General features: G+C 42.9%; 1 protein-coding gene and 1 pseudogene across 1 annotated transcript in view; both read right to left on the minus strand.

Moving 5' to 3' along the window:
• CPAP (centrosome assembly and centriole elongation protein) overlaps positions 1 to 9,170 on the minus strand; it is a 76,773-nt gene extending 67,603 nt beyond the window's left edge. The window contains exons 1-5 of the mRNA XM_053920688.2: positions 8,506 to 9,170; positions 6,855 to 7,278; positions 6,003 to 6,144; positions 5,433 to 5,545; positions 4,093 to 4,204 (exon numbers count right to left, since the gene is read on the minus strand). The gene's annotated coding sequence lies outside the window, so the exon portion shown is untranslated. The remainder of the gene's footprint in view (positions 1 to 4,092; positions 4,205 to 5,432; positions 5,546 to 6,002; positions 6,145 to 6,854; positions 7,279 to 8,505) is intronic.
• Positions 9,171 to 18,620: 9,450 nt separating this feature from the next.
• On the minus strand, positions 18,621 to 19,603 carry LOC112323158 (THO complex subunit 6 pseudogene; annotated as a pseudogene).
• Positions 19,604 to 22,227: the final 2,624 nt, after the last annotated feature.

The raw sequence follows: 22,227 nt of genomic DNA on the forward strand, positions 1-22,227 counted from the left end.
AGGATTTCAAGAAAGATATTGACAGCAACACAATTATAGTAGGGGATTTTAACACCCCACTATCAAAAATGGACAGGTCTTCCAAACAAAAGATCAACAAAGATATTGTGTCACTTAACAATACCCTAGAGGAAATGGACTTAACTGATATATACAGAGCTTTTCATCCCAAAGAAGCAAAATACACATTCTACTCAAGTGTTCATGGAACTTTTTCAAAGATAGACCACATGATAGGACACAAAACAAGCCTCAACAAATTCAAGAAAATTGAAATCATATCAAGCATCTTCTCTGACCACAAGGGTATGAAACTAGAAACCGACCCCAAGGGTAAAAACCCAAAACACTCAAAAACATGGAGACTGAATAGCATGCTATTAAACAATGAATGGGTCAAGAACGAGATTAGGGAAGAAATCAAAAACTTCCTGGAAACAAATGAAAACGAACTCACAACAACCCAAAACCTATGGGACACAGCAAAGGCAGTCCTGAGAGGGAAGTTCATAGCAATACAGGCCTACCTTAAGAAGTTAGAAACAGTTCAAACAAACAACCTAACCCTATGCCTACAAGAACTGGAGGAACAACAACAAAGACAGCCCAGAGCAAGCAGAAGGAAGGAAATAACCAAGATCAGAGCAGAACTAAATGACATAGAGACTAAAAGCACAATTGTAAGGATCAATGAATCCAGGAGCTGGTTCTTTGAAAAGATAAACAAAATCGACAAGCCTTTAAGTAGGCTCATCAAGAAAAAAAGAGAGAGGATCCAAATAAACAGAATTAGAAATGAAAGTGGAGAGATTACAACTGATACCACAGAAATACAAAGGATCGTAAGAAATTACTATGAAGACCTGTATGCTAAGAAATTTGAAAACCAAGATGAAATGGACACATTTCTAGAAAAATATAATCTTCCAAAACTGAATGAAGAAGAAGCAGAAAACCTGAACAGACCAATATCAGCAAAGGAAATTGAAGCAGTCATCAAGAAACTCCCATCACACAAAAGCCCTGGACCAGATGGCTTCACAGGAGATTTCTACAAAGCATTTAAGGAAGAACTAACCCCTATCCTTCACAGACTATTCGAAAAAATCCAAACTGATGGAAGACTCCCAAACTCTTTTTATGAAGCCAACATCATCCTAATCCCAAAACCAGATAAAGACACAACGAAGAAAGAAAACTTCAGGCCAATATCGCTGATGAACATAGACGCTAAAATTCTCAACAAAATATTAGCAAACCGCATCCAGCAATATATTAAAAAGATCATCCACCATGACCAAGTGGGATTCATCCCAGGGATGCAAGGATGGTACAATATTCGCAAATCAATAAACATAATACATCACATCAACAACAGCAAAGACAAAAATCACATGATCATATCAATAGATGCGGAAAAAGCGTTCGATAAGATACAGCATCCATTTCTGATAAAAACACTCAGCAAAGTGGGAATAAAGGGAGCAGTCCTCAACATAATTAAGGCCATATATGAGAGACCTACAGCCAACATCACACTCAATGGACAAAAACTTAGAGCTTTCCCACTAAGATCAGGAACTAGACAAGGATGCCCTCTCTCACCACTCCTATTCAACATAGTATTGGAAGTCCTAGCCACAGCAATCAGACAAGAAAAAGAAATAAAAGGCATCCAAATTGGAAAGGAGGAAATGAAACTGTCACTGTTTGCAGATGACATGATACTGTACATGGAAAACCCTATAGACTCCACTCAAAAACTACTCGACCTAATAAATGAATTTGGCAAAACAGCTGGATACAGAGTCAATACCCAGAAATCAAAGGCATTCCTGTACACCAACAACGAATTTGCAGAAACAGAAATCAGGAAAAAAATCCCATTTGATATAGCAACAAGAAAAATAAAGTACCTAGTAATAAACCTAACCAAGGAGGTAAAAGACCTGTACTCAGAAAACTACACAACACTGAAGAAAGAAATTAAGGAAGATACAAACAAATGGAAGCATGTACCATGTTCATGGATTGGAAGAATTAACATCATCAAAATGGCCATACTACCCAAAGCAATTTATAGATTCAATGCAATCCCTATTAGAGTACCCATGACATATTTCACAGATATAGAACAAACATTGCAGAAATTCATATGGAACCATAAACGACCTCGAATAGCAGCAGCAATTTTGAGAAAGAAGAACAAAGCAGGAGGGATCACAATACCTGATATCAAACTGTATTACAAGGCCACTGTAATCAAAACAGCCTGGTACTGGCATAAAAACAGGCACATAGACCAATGGAACAGAATAGAGAGCCCAGAAATAAACTCAAATCTATACGATCAATTAATATTCGACAAAGGAGGCAGGAGCATAAAATGGAGCAAAAACAGTCTCTTCAACAGATGGTGTTGGGAGATCTGGACAGCTACGTGCAAAAAAATGAAACTCGATCACCAACTTACGCCATACACGAAAATAAACTCAAGATGGATGAAAGACTTAAATATAAGTCGTAACACCATAAAAGTCCTAGAGGAAAACATTGGCAGGAAAATCTCAGACATTCCACGCAGCAACATCCTCACAGACACATCCCCTAAAGCAAGGGACATAAAGGAAAGAATAAACAAATGGGACCTCATCAAAATAAAAAGCTTCTGCATGGCTAAAGAAAACAGCACCAAATTACAAAGAGAACCAACAGTATGGGAAAACATATTTGCCAATGATACCTCAGACAAGGGCCTGATCTCCAAAATATATAAAGAACTCACACGACTCCACTCCAGGAAGACAAACAACCCAATTAAAAAATGGGCAAAGGACTTGAACAGACACTTCTCCAAGGAAGACATACAGAGGGCCCAGAGACATATGAAAAGATGCTCAGCATCACTAGCCATCAGAGAGATGCAAATTAAAACCACAATGAGGTATCATCTCACACCAGTCAGAATGGCCAACATAAACAAATCCACAAACAAATGTTGGAGAGGATGTGGAGAAAAGGGAACCCTCGTGCACTGTTGGTGGGAATGCAGACTGGTGAGGCCACTGTGGAAAACAGTATGGAATTTCCTCAGAAAACTAAAAATGGAACTGCCCTTTGACCCAGTAATTCCGCTGCTGGGATTATACCCTAAAAACACTGAAACACCAATCCAAAAGAAGCTGTGCACCCCAATGTTCATAGCAGCACAATTTACAATAGCCAAGTACTGGAAGCAACCGAGTGCCCATCAGCAAACGAGTGGATCCAAAAACTATGGTATATTTACACAATGGAATTCTACGCAGCAGAGAGAAAGAAGGAGCTTATACCCTTTGCAACAGCATGGATGGAACTGGAGAGCATTATGCTAAGTGAAACAAGCCAGGAAGTGAGGGACAAATACCATATGATCTCACCTTTAACTGGAACATAAGCAATAGAAGGAAAAAGCAAACAAATTATAACCAGAGTCATTGAAGTTAAGAACAATCTAACAATAGCCAGGGCGGGGGTGGGGGGTGGGGGCGGGGACAGTGGGTAGAGGGGATTACAGGAACTACTATAAAGGACACATGGACAAAACCAAGGGGGAGGGTGGAGAGGGGGGAGGGAGGTGGGTTCAGCTGGGGTGGGGTGGAGGGATGGGGAGAAAAGGCATACAACTGTAATTGAATAACAATAAAAAAAAAAAAAAAAAGAATTTGAAAACAGATTTCAAGATTTCCGGGAAAATAATCAATATTTTGCTATATTGCAACTCCATTTTCAGTCGACAAAATGTTACTTGCCAATTTTCAAACAGAATGCACAGAGCTGCAATCTGACATTCAACTTAAAGAAAAATTTGATTGTGTCTCTTCACTGGACTTTTATAGGTAGGTCCTATCTCCCCAGAGACAAATTTCCCTTGCTTCACAATCATGCCATATTCACATCATCAGTATTTGGCAGCACCTACATTTGCAAGCAACTGTTTTCAAGAAGGAAGCACATTAAGCCCTGGCTGGTAGGGGAACGGGTCAGTGTCAGAGCATCGACTGGCCTGCGAACCAAAGGATAGCTGGTTCAATTCCCAGTCAAGGTACATACCTGGGTTCTGGGCCAGGTCCTCAGTAGGGGGCATGCGAGAGGCAACCACACATTGATATTTCTCTCCCTCTCATTTTCTCTCCCATTCCCTCTGTTAATAAATAAGCAAAACCTTTAAAAGAAAAAAGAATGAAACACATTCTAGAGTAGAAAAAAGAATGAAACCCCAAACACAAGAGTAAAATTAGAACCAAAATATCTGATGAGCACCTTGAGAACTCACTGAGAATTTCAACTACTTCTATCAAGCCAGACATTGATGCACTAGTTTCTCAAATACAATGTCAAACATCCAACTAGTTTTTTTTACTTTTATAATAAAAAAATTTTTTTAAATCAATGACATTTTATTACTTAGATATGTACATTTTCTATATTAGTGATCACAAACTTGGGACCTGATTGACAACTTTAAAAGATTATCAGAAGGGCTGCTGAATAATTAGGATTATTACGTGAGGACTTGTTCGCTTATCTGTGGTGGCAGATATCACAAAAATCATGCACAGACCTTGTTTTTGCTCATCAGTTTTTGTTAGTGTTGTGTATTGAATGTGTGGCCCAGAGACGCCAAAAGGTTGGACACCCCTGCTGTAAAACAATGAATTTCCTTGTGTAACTCTGTCATTGCGCAATAAACATGAGGATATCGCAAAGAACATAACCTATTCCTCATTTGCATGTCTGATTTTTCTCAATAAGCATTTATTTTCTTACTCTGTGCTAGATATTGTTTTAGAATGGGGAAAATACATACACATAAAACTAAATTATACAATATGTTAAATAGTAATAAACACTAAGGAGAAAAATAAAAGTGGTGTCAGGGAAGCAGATTGCATTTTTAGATAGAGTGGACAGAGAGTCCTCATTTAGATGAAATTATGGATCTGGTGGAGGAGAGGGAGCTAATGGTACAGCTATGATGGGCAGAGTAATACCCAGCCACCCTGCAATCATCCAGTAATTTGCCAAAATGACTAACACAAAGGGAAAGAAGAGAGGCATCGCTTAATATTATCTAGGCCTTTTAGAAAACATGGAGGTGTTCCTTTAGCCACATACGTGCAAATCTACGAGGATATTGTAGATCTCAACGGAATGGGCACTGTTCAAAAAGGAATGCTCTACAAATGTTACCATGGCAGAACTGGAAGAGTCTACAGTGTCACACAGCATGCAGGGGGCATTGTTGTAACAATACAAGGGCAAGATTCTTGCCAAGAAAATCAATGTACATAGTGGGGTGTAGTAAGCATTCTAAAAGCCAAGAAAGATAACTTCCTGAAATGTGTGAATAAAAACAATCAGAAAAACAAGGAAGCCAAAGATAAAGGTACCTGGGTTCAACTGAAGCACCATCCTGCTCCACCCAGAGCAGCACACTATGTGAGAACCAACGGGAAATATACCCTGAGCTTCTGGAACCCATTCCCTATGAATTCATGGCACACTAAGTGTAAAAACAGAAAAAAAAAGACCTCTGAACTGTTTTTTAAAAAAAGCACCCAATTTTCAACCTCACGTGATCAGACTATATAAACCCACTCCTCCTCCTTTACAATTTACAATACTTCCAGGTCACTGGGATCCTCCACTTTATTCCTTAAAATATTCTGGCAGTAAGGAAAGGACTAGTCGAATACCATGTATGAAAGACCAATGGACATGGACAAAAATACGGTGTGGGGATTGACTGTGGGAGAGGGGGTTGGACTTTCCCTCCACAGGGGAGAGCAAAGGGGGGGAAATTGGAATAACTATAATAGAATGGCAATAATAAAATAAAATAAAAATTTCTGGCTGAGCAACTGGAAAAACAGAGTTGCCATTAACTGAAATGAGGAAAACTGGGGATGAAACAGGTTTGGGGGGAAGTTCAGAGATGAATTTAGGACATTTTAAGATACCTATCAGACATCCCAGCAGAGACATCATGTAGGCAGCTGGACACACAAGAATGTATAATTCACAGATGAGGCCAAGGCTGTGAAGCACAAATGTCGGTATCCTCAGCATGTAGATGGTATTCAAAGACCCTGGATGAAACCACTAAGGGATTGAGGGTAGACAAAAAAAAAAAAAAAGATGTAAAAAGTATAGTGTCCTTGAAGCCAAATGAAGAAAATGTTTCAAGAAATAAAGGGCTACATTAATGCTGTTAACAATGAAGGGTGAGGAGAACCAAAAACTGACCCTAAAATTTAGCAAAGCAAAGGTCATGATAACTTCAATGAGAGCAGCTGAGGGGAGGAGGCTAAAGCTTTAATGGAGGGGATATATAAAAGAATAAGAAACTGGAGACAGTGAATATAGCTAACTCTTTCCAGGAGTTTTGTTATAAAGGGAAGGAAATAAATAGAACAGTAGCTACAAAGGGAAGCAGGGGGAAGAGGTTTTTTTTTAAGATAGAAGAACTAAAAGCCTGTTTGTAGGCTGATGAGGATGGAGAGAGGGGAGACCTGCCATATTCATGCCTTTGAGAGGAGAGCCTAGAGATCTAGTACCAAAGTGGAATGACATCTCACACTATTTTCCAGACATAATTCTAGACTTTATCCATATCAATATAATATATGTAAACCAAACGAAAATAAAAAATGGCAATTTGGAGGAAAACAAACACATATTTAGACTCTTACTTAGTGTCTGAAAAACATAAGCATACAAAAGACAAAGAGAAAAAGAAATCCATTAGCGCAAACATTAAAATATGCTCACCCTCACTCAATTGCATAGAAATTAAAACAGTAACAACATACCATTTTTCACATACTCAGATGGCAAAGACTAAAACCTGATTAACAGGTAGTATAGAAAAGACAAACTCTTTTTATTTTAATGCTGTTTTCTTTGGCCATGCAGAAGCTTTTTATTTTGATGAGGTCCAATTTGTTTATTCTTTCCTTTATGTCCTTTGCTTTAGGGGACGTGTCTGTGAGGATGTTGCTGCGTGGAATGCCTGAGATTTTCCTGCCAATGTTTTCCTCTAGGACTTTTACGGTGTTATGACTTATATTTAAGTCTTTTATCCACCTTGAATTTATTTTCGTGTATGGCGTAAGTTGGTGATCGAGTTTCATTTTTTTTTGCAACAGCATGGATGGAACTGGAGAGCATTATGCTAAGTGAAATAAGCCAGACGGTGAGGCACAAACACCATATGATGTCACCTTTAACTGGAACCTAATCAACAGAAGAAAAAAGCAAACAAAATATAACCAGAGACATTGAAGTTAAGAACAATCTAACAATAGCCAGGGGGTAGTGGGGAGACGGGATTACAGGAACTACTATAAAGGACACATGGACAAAATCAAGGGGGAGGGTGGAGGTGGGGGAAGGAGGTGGGTTCAGCTGGGGTGGGGTGGAGGGATAGGGAGAAAAGGCATACAACTGTAATTGAATAACAATAAAAATTTTTAAAAAAGAAAAGAAAAGACAAACTCTTTCATGAAGTGTTACCTGGGAAAGTAAACTGGTACAACCTTTTGGAGGGCAATCGGACGATATCTATTCAAACTGTAAATGCACAGAACTCTGCCCCATCCAGTTCACATCTAGGCATTTTGTGCTATATTGGAACGAGTTCACAATAGTTATAAACTAATTTAACTTAAATGGCCATTAACAGGGGCCCAAATAATTATGGTATTCATATTAGGCAGCTATTAAAGAGAACAAGTTAAGTTCATTGTGTTGACACAGAAGTACTGCATATATATCCAAAATATACTGTTAACTGACAAAAGCAAAGTGTATAGCAGTGTGTAATAGACAAAAAATACAATTACATAGACCTGTGCTGTCCAACACTGTAGCCACAAGTCACATACGCCTATTGAGCACTTGAAATGTGGCTAACACAACCGAAGAACTACAAGATTGATGGTGTCATTTTATTAGGTCAAAAATCTAGATTTAATGGAATTTGAAAACGAGACTGCAGTTTTCCTTGTCGCCTTACTGCACTGTATAACACACACTGAAAATACTTGTGCTCCCAAACGTGATGAACAGCACTTGTGTCAGTTCTGTGAACAGGAAAACAAATGATCTATAAGATTTGCATAGCCATGTGGTAAATGGACATGAATGTAAATAGAGTTGTTACAAGTACAACGATGGACAACACGGACAGTACAGCCTCTTGTGCAGAAGTTACCTTTGACAAATGTAAAAACTTCTTTGTATGTCAAGTATGTGGTTTTTCGAATAGACTTCATACAAATGCTAACAGGCATGTTGCTACTGAACATAAAATTTTTTCCTCATGTTTGTGATGACTGTGGAAAAGGCTTTTAAGTATGATAGAATATTGCAAACACTTAAATTCATATTTATCAGAAGGGATTTATCTATGTTGACACTATGAATATTCAACAAGACAAACTGAAGACCTTAAAAATTTACCTAGACTTCGAGTATTCGGCTGACGTAAGTCACCTTCCAGTCCAGGAGACTACTTGATCATCTCTTCAACTTCCATAACGTTAATATAAAATAAGAAATATGATATTCTTGAAGATGTTTTAAAAAAGAAGAAAATATCTCTACTCCGTTTTCTGAAGCAGGGGGGAAGTGGACATATTCAGTTAATTCAAAACCTCCACAAGACCGTGAAAAGTAACTAGAAGGTCGAGAAAGTGATCCGAAAATACACCTCCTCGAAAGCCACGATTCCACAGCAGAGCTTTAAAGACAAGGACCTGACCACGGTGATGACACAGACCCACCGTACGGAGGAAAAAAAGCAACCCCGTTCTACACTCTCCTTGAGCTGACTGCGTACCTGCGCTAACAGCAGCTTAAAGTACGGCCTAGAACTGGTAGGGTGAGAAACGCAGGATCCCCCCGAAACCCTGTAAAGCTGGAACAGGTGTTCACCATCGCCCGATAGCGGCGAACGACCCTGCGGCCTGGAGCTGGACGTCCCGCGCGCCACAGTCCCTTTCAGGTGCAGAACGGCGAAGGCGAACCCGGCCAGGTGCCCCACTCCCTTCGCCCACACATTACCTCCTCAACTACCCAGGCCTCTCAATCCGCTCAAGACACTGCCGGGATCGCCGCTGCATTTACGAAAGAGCCGCCAGAATCACTGCCCCCGGATGGAGCCCCGCCCCTGATCCTAGGGCTCCTGGGAAATGTAGTGCCTACCCGCCGCTCTGCACCTGGTTCACGCGGGCTCTACGCGGCTCACGCTAACTACCACTCCCAGCGACACAACAGCGGTGAACGTTACCTAGGGGATTCCGGGCGGGGCTTCTTCTCCCCGGCAGCAGAGAGAGCCGGGCGGAGGGAAAACCGTTCGCGGAGTAAACTTCCGGGATAGACCGGCAGCCCTACCCCCTTGGTAAACGAGGAGGGCGCCTAGGGAGGAGGAAAAAACCGGGGCGGAGCTAATCTTTCAGCCAAAGTTAGTACCGGCGGTGGGGGGAGGGGCCTTTTGTTTACTGTCGGTCTGTTTCGGAGGTTTAATTTCTCTTAGTCTTTGTTTTCCACTCTGGCTGAGTGTGACTTAGTAAAGGTAAAGAAAGGCAGTCGTACACACTATTTTTTTTAGCCTTACCGGAGGACTTTTTAATTGCTTTATCAGGAAGAGAGAGCGGGGAGGGGAGAGAGAGAAACAAAAATAAGAAAGAGTAGATCCATTACCACCTGAACGGACTGGGGATCCCAGGCGCCCAGAGAGGGGTCAGCCGGGAATGGAACCTGCAAGCCTTGAGTTTCAGGAGATCGCTCTAACCAACCGAGCCACACAGGCCATGGCCATACTATTTTTTAAACCATTTTTTATTTTTCAGTTACCCTGGACATGCACTACAATATTAGTCTCAGTTGTACAACCAAGTGATTATGCATTATATGAGTTACTAAGTGATCATCCCATAAATCTTGCACCCATTTGACACCATACATAATTTCAACGTAAGAAAGAAACCTGTAGCGGATTTTTGTAAGTTTAAGAAAAACTGGCAATTGCCAGGAAGCAAAACATCAACAAATTGAGAAAATGCCCCAGGGAATGGCAATTTAGCACCTTATTTTATACATTACCATCAAAAGTGTCAGGATGGGCAGAATGTCAGGATGGGCGGGGATATCTGCCTGGCATAATTTGGTGCATAACCCCCCTCCTATATTCCCTGCTTCCGCGCAACTTCCTCGCCCCCACTCTGCAGACCAGGCAACCTCACCCGGGTGTGCAAACCCCAATAAAGCTCTGTACTGCCTAATTTTGTGGCTAATTGGCATTTCTTCCTCGGCGGAGCCTAAGAAAACCTTTCATTTGGTGCCGAAACCCGGGAGGAGTTGTTGTCTGCTGAAGACCACTCCTCTCCCTACTCCCCCAGGAGGCCTTGACTAAGGCCTAAGAACCTGACTAAGAACCAGGGTAAGTGCCGCTGCCCTTACATTTCTGGTCCCCGAACACTGATTCTGGGCCCCCATCTGCTGGAAGAGACTGCTCGCACACCAAATCACAGCGCTGCGAGGGGGTGACCCTTCCAGGAGAGGCTGCCCTCTCTCCGCTGAGAGGCTCTAGGCACCAGACGAGACGTCCCTGGGCCTAGATCCTCATTTTTACCAGACCGCATCAGCAACTTGGGTTGAGGGACACTGATTCCCACTTGCTAATCCTCGTGGGACCAGGAATGGGGGGGCAGGAGTCCAAACCAGATCCCAAGTCACCTCTAGGGTGCCTCCTGAAAAATTTGCCAGCTATTGATCCTGGCCTCAAGCGAAAACGGCTAATTTTTCTATCCAGTACCGCCTGGCCGTTACATCAGCTCCATAATCACGAAACCTGGACTCCTGAAGGTACTTTTGATTTCGTTACCCTTACTGACCTAGATAATTTTTGCAGACGGACTGGCAAATGGTCTGAGGTCCCATACATTCAGGGCTTTTGGGCCTTGTGCTCCCGCCCTGATCTGTGTGCCCAATGCTCCACAGCTCAGGTTCTCCTAGTCCGAGGGAACTCTGACCCATACGGCCTCCTAAGCCAACTGCCCCAGAACCCCCTTCCTCCTTTTCTGATTCCCCTGAAGATCTTGCTTCTCCTCCTCCTCCTCCTTATCATCTCCTGCCCTCGGCTACTCCAGCCCCGGCCCTCCCCTCTCAGCTGGATTCTTCCCCTCCCTCTGAAGACCTTTCCTCCCCAGTCAGCTCACACACCCGCTCTCGCCTTAATCTAGAGCCCCTAGACTCCCATATTTGCCCCCTCTGGGAAGTGGCAGGAGCAGAAGGTGTTGTTCGGGTCCATGTCCCCTTCTCACTGACTGACCTCTCTTCAATTGAGAAACGCCTAGGCTCTTTCCACCTCTAACAACTGTAATTCCCAAAAGGAGGGCTCTGCCTTCCCCTTGCCCTTCATCTCAGGGAGTCAATTACAATAAACTCAGAGAAGTCACCCAAGGCCCTGGAGAAAATCCGGCCCTATTTCTCAATAGACTAACCAGGGCAATGGTGCTCCATACCCGCCTTGACCCGGCTTCTAACGCTGGGGCCACTGTCTTAGCTACTCACTTTATCTCTCAGTCGGCCCCAGACATTAGAAGAAAATTTAAAAAGGCCGAGGATGGCCCCCAACCCCCCATCTGAGATCTGGTAAATATGGCATTTAAGGTTTTCAATAATCAGGAAGCAGAGGCTGAGGCTGCCCGCCAGGCACGCCTACAGCAAAAGGTCGCCCTGCAGACCTAAGCCACACTAGTGGCCCTGCGGCCAGGGACAAACACCAGCACGGGGGCAAAGCCTAAGTCCGGGCCAAAGAACACCCCAACAGGGGCCTGTTTCAAGTGCGGCAAAGAAGGACACTGGGCCCACAAGCATCCTAAACCGCGGCCACTAACAAAGCCCTGCCCCGAGTGCCCACAGCTTGGCCACTGGAGGGATGCCTGTCCCCTTAGAGGCTCGCCTCCGGCGCCTCCATGTGGGGGACCAGCCGATCAAGGTGCGGACTCTTCCCTGGCTGCGCCAGAACTTCTCGGACTCCTAGATGACTGAAGCAGCCTGGACTTGAAGACCCCCATCACCCTCACCAAGCCCAGGGTAACGCTGCAGGTAGCGGGTAAGTCCATCCCTTTCCTGGTGGACACAGGGGCTACCTACTCTGTTTTACCATCTTTTTCAGGAACTCTTACTCCTTCCCAGATCTCGGTCATGGGGGTTGATGGGACCCCATCTCACCCATGGCAAACGCCTCTGTTTAACTGCAGTCTGGACGGCTTTCCCTTTTCCCATTCATTCCTTGTCATACCCTCCTGCCCTATCCCGCTTCTAGGAAGGGACGTTCTCCAGCTACTAGGCACCACTCTCCAGGTCACTCAGAACCCTACCCCCTCCTCCTCCCTTATCCTTCCACTGTTAGAAAATCTAACTCCTCCTCCAGCTCTGCCTATTTCCCCTTCTCTCATCAACCCACAAGTATGGGACACTTCTACCCCAACTGTAGCTTCTCATCACCCGCCCCCCATCTGTCATCAGTCTAAAACAGCCGATCTCTAGCCCCTCCCCTCTATGTGTCCCCGCCTCCCGCAACAGCCGGAAGTAGCCAGAGGGAACATGGTGCCCCTTATCCTATCAAAGAGGGTGGAATGTCAGGATTGGCTGGGATATCCGCCTGGCAACCTAAGCCCACCCCTTATCCTATCAAAGAGGTCAGAATGTCAGGATGGGCAGGGATATCCACCTGGCAGCTTGAGCCGGAGGGAACCACCAATGATGGACTACGGCTTTGTTCCAGGAGACCAATCCCTAGCCCCCGTGGGGAGCCAATCAGAATTTGGTGCATAACCCCCCCCCCCCCCATATTCCCTGCTTCCGCGACTTCCCCTGGCCCCCTGCTCTGCCTACGGGGAGACTTGCCCCGGTGCGCAAACTCCAATAAAGCTCTGTACTGCCTAATTTTGTGGCTGATTGGCATTTCTTCCTCCGCAGAGCATAAGAAAACCTTTCCAAAAGAGCACTTGTAAGGGGGTTATATGAAGTCCATTGGTTATAGATTAGGGTGGTGGAAGAAAGAAAAGCAGAGAGGTGGGGGTGGAGGGAACTTCTGGGTTTGGATAAAAAGCAAAATAGACACGTCTTTTACATAGGTGGGTACTGGATAGTAACAGTCAACAATTAACATGATAACAATAACAATGAGGGGATTTGTGATCTACCCCTGGTGTGGTGCTTGTGCAAAAGGGAATTTGACATTGCAAAGGTATGTTATTGTAGATGCAAAAGACAACAGACAGGCTCAGTTAAGGTAAAGAATGACCTTTGTTAGGGAAACTACCGACCTAGGACATGACTACCCACATGACATGCTTTTAGTGTCAGACCATCCTGTGGTTACTTTAGGTCTCAGAGTTTATAGGGCTGCCACACGGGCCTCCATGAGTTTTTTAGGTTTAGTATGTGGCTCCTTTTCTTCCACAATAGTTATTAGAATATTACTGACAATACAAAGTGTGACCAAAAAACCCCCAGAATTACTTCTAGAGGGCGAGCCCCTTGTAGTACAGGCTTCCCCCACTAGGTGAGTGTTCAAGGAACCCATCAATGATATCAGTGCACCATCTGGTGTTGTGATTCAGCTTCAGTGAATTTCTTTTTGAACACTTTTTTTTTAATGATCTTATTTATTTATTTTTAGAGAGGGGAAGGGAGGGAGGAAGAGAGGGAGAGAAACATCAATGTGTGGTTGCCTCTCACACATGCCCTTCTGGGGACCTGGCCCACAACCCAGGCATGTACCCTAGAATGAGAATCTAACCAGTGACCCTTTGGTTCACAGGCCAGCACTAAATCCACTAAGCCACACCAGCCTAGGCAACTTTTTTGAAGACTAATTTCAACACATTTCCCATTTCACGATGGGTGATTTACAAGCACACCTACCCACATCGCACTGAATGTTCAGCAGTTTTTGACCAAAAAAACAGCATGATCCCTGTGTCCCACCCTTCCTATTCACCTGATCTCTCCTGAGCAACTTTTTTTGTTTCCCCAGATGAAAAAAAGTCTTCAAAGGAAAATGTTTTTCTGATGTGGAAGAGGTGAAACAAAAATCAGCAGAAGCACTAAAAGGCATCAAAATTGGTTCATTCAAAAACTGTTTTGAGCAGTGGTAAAAACTCTCAATACGTATATTAAATCCAATGAAGAGTACTTTGAAGGTGGCTGAAGTTTAAGTATGTAAGAATAAATACACAATTATAACCCAGCCCCCCTCCCCCTCCCCCCAGTCAAGGAAACACACAGTTATTTATACATAAATTCTGGAGATTGGGGGTCTTCTGAAGCAGAGAGATCTGATCCATTCTATGGGAGGATTAGGGAGGGGCCATAGAAGGAGGTTGCCTGAGGCAATGATAAGCAATCTAGGACAGGACTGGCTGAGAAGCTGAGTGCCTCCAGGTGAGCATGAAACTGTGGGCTGGAAGATTTAAACAGAAGGGAGGCAGAGACTGGCTCTTTTCCTTGAGGATGCCTGAATGATCATGCTGTAGCCACCTGTGTTTCCCAAAGGACTGTATTTTAAATGGGCAAAGGAACTCTGGGCACAACCTGGGATTGGTCTGGCCTGGCAGAGGGTGACAGGGTTATTTTTCTTTGGGTGTTATTGAGAGGACAGGCTCTGAGGAAGGAGCCTGCCATTCTTCCAAAATTGTGTAACTTTTGTAACTTATGTTGTTTTAGGTTGTAAACAAATCCTATAGAAAATAGGTAATTAAAAACTAAAAAGGAGAACTCAAAGAGTTAAATATTTTAGCTTTAAATGATAGGTTTAAGTAATTAAAACTGTACCTGAAGAGTTAAAGATTTCAGACTTAGTTGATAGACTTAAGTGACTAATGCATGTGGAAAGTTGTTATTTCAAAGTTGTGTAGCTTTTCAATAAAGACTCCTTTTTTACCAAGAATCTATCCCTGGAATTTTGCCTAGAGGGGGGCTCTAAGTGGGAGCCCACTTGCTGTTCGATAATACCCTCTCATATTCCCTGTGCTGTACTTTACTTTCCCCGTGACTGTTCTGTAACAACAAATTTGTATTTCTTAATCCCTTCACCTTTTTCACCCATCTCCCAACCCCTCTCCCCCCACCCCAATCTGGCAACCATCAAAATGTGCACTGTATCTGTGAGTCTGTTTCTCTTTAGCTGTTTTATTTTTGGACACAGTTGTCATATTTTAGAGTCAAGTATGTGTTTGTTGTGATTTTATTGTTCATACTTTTATTTCTCCTCCTCCTCCTCCCTCCTCCCTCCTCCCTCCTTCCTTCTTCCTTCTTCTTTCTTCTTCTTTTCTTCAAGGCCCTTTAACATTTCATGTAATACTAGTATGGTGGTAATGAATTCCTTTAGCTTTTTCTTGTCAGGGAAGCTATCTGTCCTTTGATTCGAAGTGATAGCTTTACTGGGTAAAGTAATCTTGGTTGTAGGTATTGCTTCTCATCACTTTGAAAATTTCATGCCAGTCCCTTCTGGCCTGCAAAGTTTCTGTTGAGAAATCAGCTGACAGTGTTATGGGAACTCCCATGTAGGTAAATAACTGCTCTTCTCTTGCTGCTTTTAAGATTCTTTCTTGTCTTTAACCTTTGACATTTTAATTATGATGTGTCTTGGTTTGGAACTTTTTGGGTTCATCTTGTTTACGACTCTCTGTGCTTCCTGGACGTGTATGTCTATTTACTCCAACAAATTAGGGTTTTTCTGTCATTTTTTAAAAGGTTTTCAATTTCTTTCTCTCTCTGCTCCTTCTGGTAACCCTTTGATGCAAATGTTGGTACACTTGTTGTTCCAAAGGTTCCTTATAAATTCTTCTTCTTTTTTTGTGTGTGTGTTCTTTTTTTCTTATTGCTATTCTGATTGGGTGCTTTTTGCTTACTTTTATTCCAAATCACTGATTTGATTCTCTGCTTCATCTACTCTAATGTTGATTCCCTGTAAATTGTTCTTCATGTCCGTTAATGTATCATTCATTTCTGACTGGTTGTTTTTTATGGTTTCTATGTCATTTTTTATGCTGTTGAAGTTCTTATTAAGTTCCTTGAGCATCGTTATAACCATTGTTTTGAACTCTGAATCTGGTAGTTTGCTTGCCTCCATTTCATTTAGCCTTTTTTTCTGGAGATTTCTGCTGTTTTTTCATTTGGGACCCGGTTCTTTGTTCCTGCATTTTGCCTGCTCCCCTGTGTTTGTTTCTATGTATTAGAGCATCTACGTCTCCTGTACTTGGTAGAGTGGCCTTGTGAATGTAGTAGGTGTCCTGTAGGGCCAATGGCACAGCCTCCCCAGTCACTCGAGATGGGCATTCCACCTGTGCCCCTGTGTGGGCTGTGTGCACTGTCCTGTTGTAGCTGAGCCTTGACTACCATTGGTATCACTGAGAGGGATTGACCCCCAGGCCAATTGGCTGTGAGGACCTGCTGCAACTACAGGGGAGGAGCTGCTATGCGGGAGTCGACCCTGCAGAGTAGGACTTACTTCAGTGAGGTTTGGTGCTCACCAACTTCACCCCTCAAGTGTATCACTCATGGAGATGGTACAGTTGTAATCCAGCATGGTCTGAAGCTGTCCACCAGGTGCACTGGTTCTGGGGCATCCCAGGAGGTGCAAGGTAAGTCACTGCCTGTGCCCTTTGTAGGTTTACCTGGTAGGAGCTACAGAGCAACCTGCAGATGGCTGCTCCTTGTGCTAGGCTTGGAGGTACCAAAGATAGGCCACGCTACAAAATAAGACCAGCTGTTGCTACTGCCGGGCATGAGGCCACATGCTGGATTTACTCAAACTCACTGTCTCTGACCTCCAGTACTGGAGTAGCAGCTAGAAAGGAAACAGGGAAAAAACAAATTGTCTGACATCAGGGCAAGACCTGGGGGGCTATACTTTTGCCAGAAAAAATGCTGGCAGAGGCCATTGTTCCTTTTCTGAGACCCCACCACTACCACCACAGAGCCAGCAGGCAGGCATGATTATCTGAGTCTCTGTCAACCTGGCTCACACTATTTGCCCCACCCTGAGACCCTGTCCCCCGAACTTGAAGAGCCCACCAAAGCCAATTTCAATGTCTTTTCCATACAAATGGCCTCTCTTGCCTCATGCTTCAGACTTATATAAACTCAAACAAGCGGCATCTGACCTCTGCCTACCACATTTCTCTTTTTAATTTGCCACACTGTTTCTTAAAGTAGCAATTTCAGCCTTTTCATCTTATGGCACACATAAACTAATTACTAAAATTCTGCAGCACTCCAAAAAAGTATAATTTTTGCTGGTCTGACAACAAAAAATAGGTATATGAGGTCTGTCCAGAAAAAGTCCAGCCATTGATAATATAATTAGAACAGTTCAAATTTAATTGACATCATTTAAAGTTATTAACATAAAATATATGTTTGTTTTCCCTGAGTTTACAGGAATATGTTCATGTTATTTATCTCTGTTACAAATTTGTCAAGAAAATGGCTTGGGTAATAACTGACTTTACAATCTCCATAAATGGATGTCACTAAAATGAAGAGTTTTTGATAAAGCTTTTCAGTAATAATTGTAAATATACCTAAACATAGTTTTCCAAAGTCTTGAGCAACTTGGAACTTTGGAGTTTTGCTGCATTAAATGGTGAAAATTATTAAATATCTAGATATTTTGAAATAACAGGATGCTAAAATATTGATCGATCTGAATTTGCCTACTTTTGCTTCTTATTGCAGAGAAGCTAGGAAATGGATTTGTTAATAAATATATTATACCTGGCTGTTGTGGCTCAGTGGATTGAGCGCGGGCCTGTGAACCAAAACGGTCACCAGTTTGATTCCCAGTCAGGGCACATGCCTGGGTTTCAGGCCAGGTTCCTAGGAGGGGGCACGTGAGAGGCAACCACACATTGATGTTTCTCTCCCTTTCTTTCTCCCTCATTTACCCTCTCTCTAAAAATAAAAATAAACCAAGAAATAAAAATAAAAATTATTTTAAAAATAAATAAATACTTTATTTGAAATAAGTATGTCTGTTGAAAATGTCACCATGTTTGCCATTGGGGGAAGAAAACCTGATTCTAAAAGTTATGAAATGTATTTATAAAAGCATCAATCTAAAGAATGCTAATTACTTACTTTTAATTGTCACTAAAAATCAAGATTTGTAAGGATTAAGAATTCTAATTAAGTTTAAAAAATTGTATCGTTTGTTAATAGAAAGTATAAAATATGAAAACACTTATTGATGTAAAAAAAAGAAAATAATTTGTTCCTAATTGGATATTTCTGAATGACTTACAAGAAGGAAACTAAAAGGGACAGTGTAAATTGCAGAAAGACTGTATACATAGCACAGAGTCCGTGCAAATTGAAGAAGGTTTGTAAAGAGAGATCCTGAAAGGAAATTATGTAAGCAAGCTGAATAATAAATATTGTTAGGTAAATGAATCTAAGTACCAAAAAGTAATCTTTTTTTTGAAAAGTCTGAAATTTTATTTGTAAAAAGAAAAACCAGTCTAGACCCCTGGATTGTGGGGAGAAGGAGTGGCTGGAGGTCAGAAAGACAGGGAGAAGGCGTGGTAGCCCAGATTGGTGAACACATCCCCGGGGCAGCTGTTACCTGCAGCTGTCAGCACTTTGCACTCCGGTTCTGCTGGCTGTTGGTTGAGGCTGAGGCTGAGCAGTCCTGGGGAGGAGCCAGGCACCTGAGCCTTAAGCTCCCCACTCAGCTGCCACTGATAGTCACAGGGGCCCTGGCCAGCTGACAGAATCAGGTCCTGGTAGAAGGTGACATGCTTTTGTGGTGCCCACATAGGGAAGATGGTGGTGGGCGTGGAGGATCGGAGGTGCCAGAGGGTAAGTGCTGGGCCCCCTCCACTGAGTGAGTTGCCAAACATCCAGTCCAGCGGTTGTGGGGCCTTGAGCACTCCTCGTGCTTGTAGACTTCGATGGTCTGGACCTCGTTGGCCATGCGGAGGTCCCAAAGACACACAGCCACATCTTCACCACCTGATAGCACCTCGGGGGTTCACTCCCACAGTGCTAGGCAGTGGACGTAGTCTGTGTGGCCCAGGAGTGCCTGCGTGAAGGTCCCCGTCTCTACGTCCATTGTATGCAACTGGCAGTCTTCCCCTGCCAAAATGAGGGAATTCTCCTTGGGGATGAGAAGCAAAGCATTGATCTCAGGCACATCCAGGCTGGTCCTTCTTGAGGATCTCCACCCAAAGCCAGGCCTTCACTTCCCCATCTCCAGCACTGAACAGATATCAGTCGGTGGACACCATGCTGTAGACAGGCCCATCATGGGCTTGGAAGGTCACTATGGGTTTCTTTCTTCTTTGGCCTGGGAGCTCAAAGCAGCAGACAAGCTGAAGATGGCTATTTGCCCATAACTGTTGCCAGATGCCAGGAACTTCCCGCAGGGTGAGACACTCTGGGAGAAAATGGTCCTATGCAGCCTCTGCAACTCCTGAAACACTTCCCTTTTTGCTGTGTCCCACCATCCAATACTGCCAGCTGACATTTGTTTTGAGGCCATTGTGTGCAACCAGAGCCTCAGGAGCCAAGGTGAGCATCGCGAAGACCCCAGCTGGACATTAAGTAGCGTCTACTGCAACCCGGCTAGGCCAGATCCCTACCCCAAACGCACGGCGCAGACCTACTTTCCAGTGGCTGCTGCCCTTCTATCTCAAATACCAAAAAATAATCTAATACAGAATTCATTTGGGACTTCAGTCTGTAAAAGGGAAAAAATTTTACTGTATCTGCCTAGAAAGCAAAGATTCTATATATTTTTTATTTTTAATATATTTTATTCATTATACTATTACAGTTCTCCCAATTTTCCTCCCCTTATTCCCCTCTTTCCAGTACCCCCATCTCCTCCAGCAGTCCCTCCCCTTAGTTAATGTCCATGGGATATGAATATAAGTTCTTGGGCTACTCCCTTTCCTATACTATTCTTAACATCCCCCTGTCTGTTTTGTACTTACCAATTATGTTTCTTAATCCCTGAACCTTTTTCCCCATTCTCCCACTTCCCTATCCCAGCTGATAACCTTCCAAATGATCTCTACATCTATGATTCCGTTCCTGTTCTGGTTGTTTGCTTAGTTTGTTTTTTCAGATTGAGTTGTTGATAGTTGCGAATTCGTTGTCATTTAATGTTCACAGTTTTGATCTTCATTTTCTGAGATAAGTCCCTTTAACATTTCATACAATAAGGGCTTGGTGATGATGAACTCCTTTAGCTTTGTCTTGTCTGGGAAGTACTTCATCTGTCCTTCCATTCTAAATGATAGCTTTGCTGGATAGAGTAATCTATGTTGTAGGTCCTTGCTTTTCATCACTGTATATTTCTTGTCAATCCCTTCTAGCCTGCAAAGTTTGTTTTGAGAAATCAATGACAATTTTATGGGAACTCCTTTGCAGGTAACTCTCTGCATTTCTCTTGCTCCTTTTAAGATTCTCTCTTTAACCTTTGGCATTTTAATTATGATGTGTCTTGGTGTAGTCCTCTTTGGGTCCAACTTGTTTGGGACTCTCTGTGCTTCCTGGACTTGTATGTCTATTTCCTTCACCAAGTTAGGGAAGTTCTCCATCATTTTTTCAAATAAGTTTTCAATTTCTTGTTCTTCCTCTTCTCCTTCTGACACCCCTATGATTCAGATGTTGGTACATTTAGACATGCCCCAGAGACACCTTATACTATCCTTCTTTTTTTGAGTTCTTTTTTCTTCTTCTTGTTCTGGTTAAATGATTATTTCTTCCTTCTGTTCCAAATCCTTGATTTGAATCCTGGCTTCATCCCTTCCACTGATGGTTCCCTGTAGATATTTCTTTATTTCACTTAGTATAAACTTCATTACTTCCTGGGTCTTTTTTATTTTGTTGCTGTACACAATGAGTCCTTCAACCATCCTGATCACCAGTGTTTTGATTTCTGCATCTGATAGGTTAGTTATCTCCATTTCGTTTACTTCTTTTTCTGGGGTTTTGTTCTGTTCTTTCATTTGGGCCACATTTCTTTGTCTCCTCAATTTAGCAGCCTCCCTGTGTTTGTTTCTGTATATTAGGTAGAGTTGCTTTGGCTCCCTATCTTAGTAGCATGACCTATTGTAGAAAAGGCACCCATCTGGATAAATGTTGCTTCTTTAAATCCTTGGTTGTCTGACTTCCATACAGCTCAATTTTCTTACAGTTCTCAGTGTTATTTGTTTTGAAGTCTAGTTGTAATTCTTTCTGTGGTTGCACAAGGAGGCAAAGCGTGTTTACCTACATCTCCATCTTGACCAGAAGTCAAGACTGTCTATATTTTTTAAAATGGTTATTGTGGGGAACCGTTCCAAGCGTGGGAAATGTGGCTCAGCCCCCACTTGGAAAACCAGTGGGGAGCGAAGTAGGCAGGCAGGACCCACGTCCATGGATAAGTTCTCCAGTGGGAAATCAGGCCTGCATTGTACTTAGACTGCTATGAGACTTGCTCTTGCTAAAAAAACTCCCTCACTCTGAATTGAGGAAGCAAATGTTTACTGAGTATCTTTATCTTCCCAGAATCTGGGCTAGACCCTCCAGGTATGGGACAAAGCCTTTTCGACCATTTCTCCTTTTACATTGCAAATGTCCTCCTTTGATGTATTCAGTGACTTCCTCTCCTGTGTCTGCAAAGATAACCACCCCAAACAAACCTATGAATAATAATTGAGGACCATCTTTGATGTAGGAGGCCTAGAAAAACAATAAAGTCTGTCCAGGTGGGGGTGAAGAGGTCTCTCTCTAACTTGGAGAGTGGCCACATAGCCCCTTTTCCCCCACCGGATTTCTATAGTCCGTGTGTATGTGTGTTTGAATACTGAAACCTCAACAGCAGATCTTGCGGGACGAGATCTGTGTCAGTTATGTGGCCCTGGCTGGTGTGGCTCAGTGGATTGAATGCTGGCCTCCAAACCAAAGGGTTGCTGGTTTGATACCCAGTTACATGCCTGGGTTATGGGCCAGGTCCCCAGTGGCAGTGCATGAGAGGCAACCACACATTGATGTTTCTCTCCCTCTCTTTCTCCTTCCCATCCCCTCTCTCTAAAAATAAATAAATCAATAATAAAAGTATCTATGCATTACATTGTGTTAATCCAGTGCTTTATTACTTAAAAATCCATATTCTTT

The sequence above is a fragment of the Desmodus rotundus genome, chromosome 3 (genome assembly GCF_022682495.2).
Source record: "Desmodus rotundus isolate HL8 chromosome 3, HLdesRot8A.1, whole genome shotgun sequence".
In the NCBI taxonomy this organism is placed as follows: domain Eukaryota; kingdom Metazoa; phylum Chordata; class Mammalia; order Chiroptera; family Phyllostomidae; genus Desmodus; species Desmodus rotundus.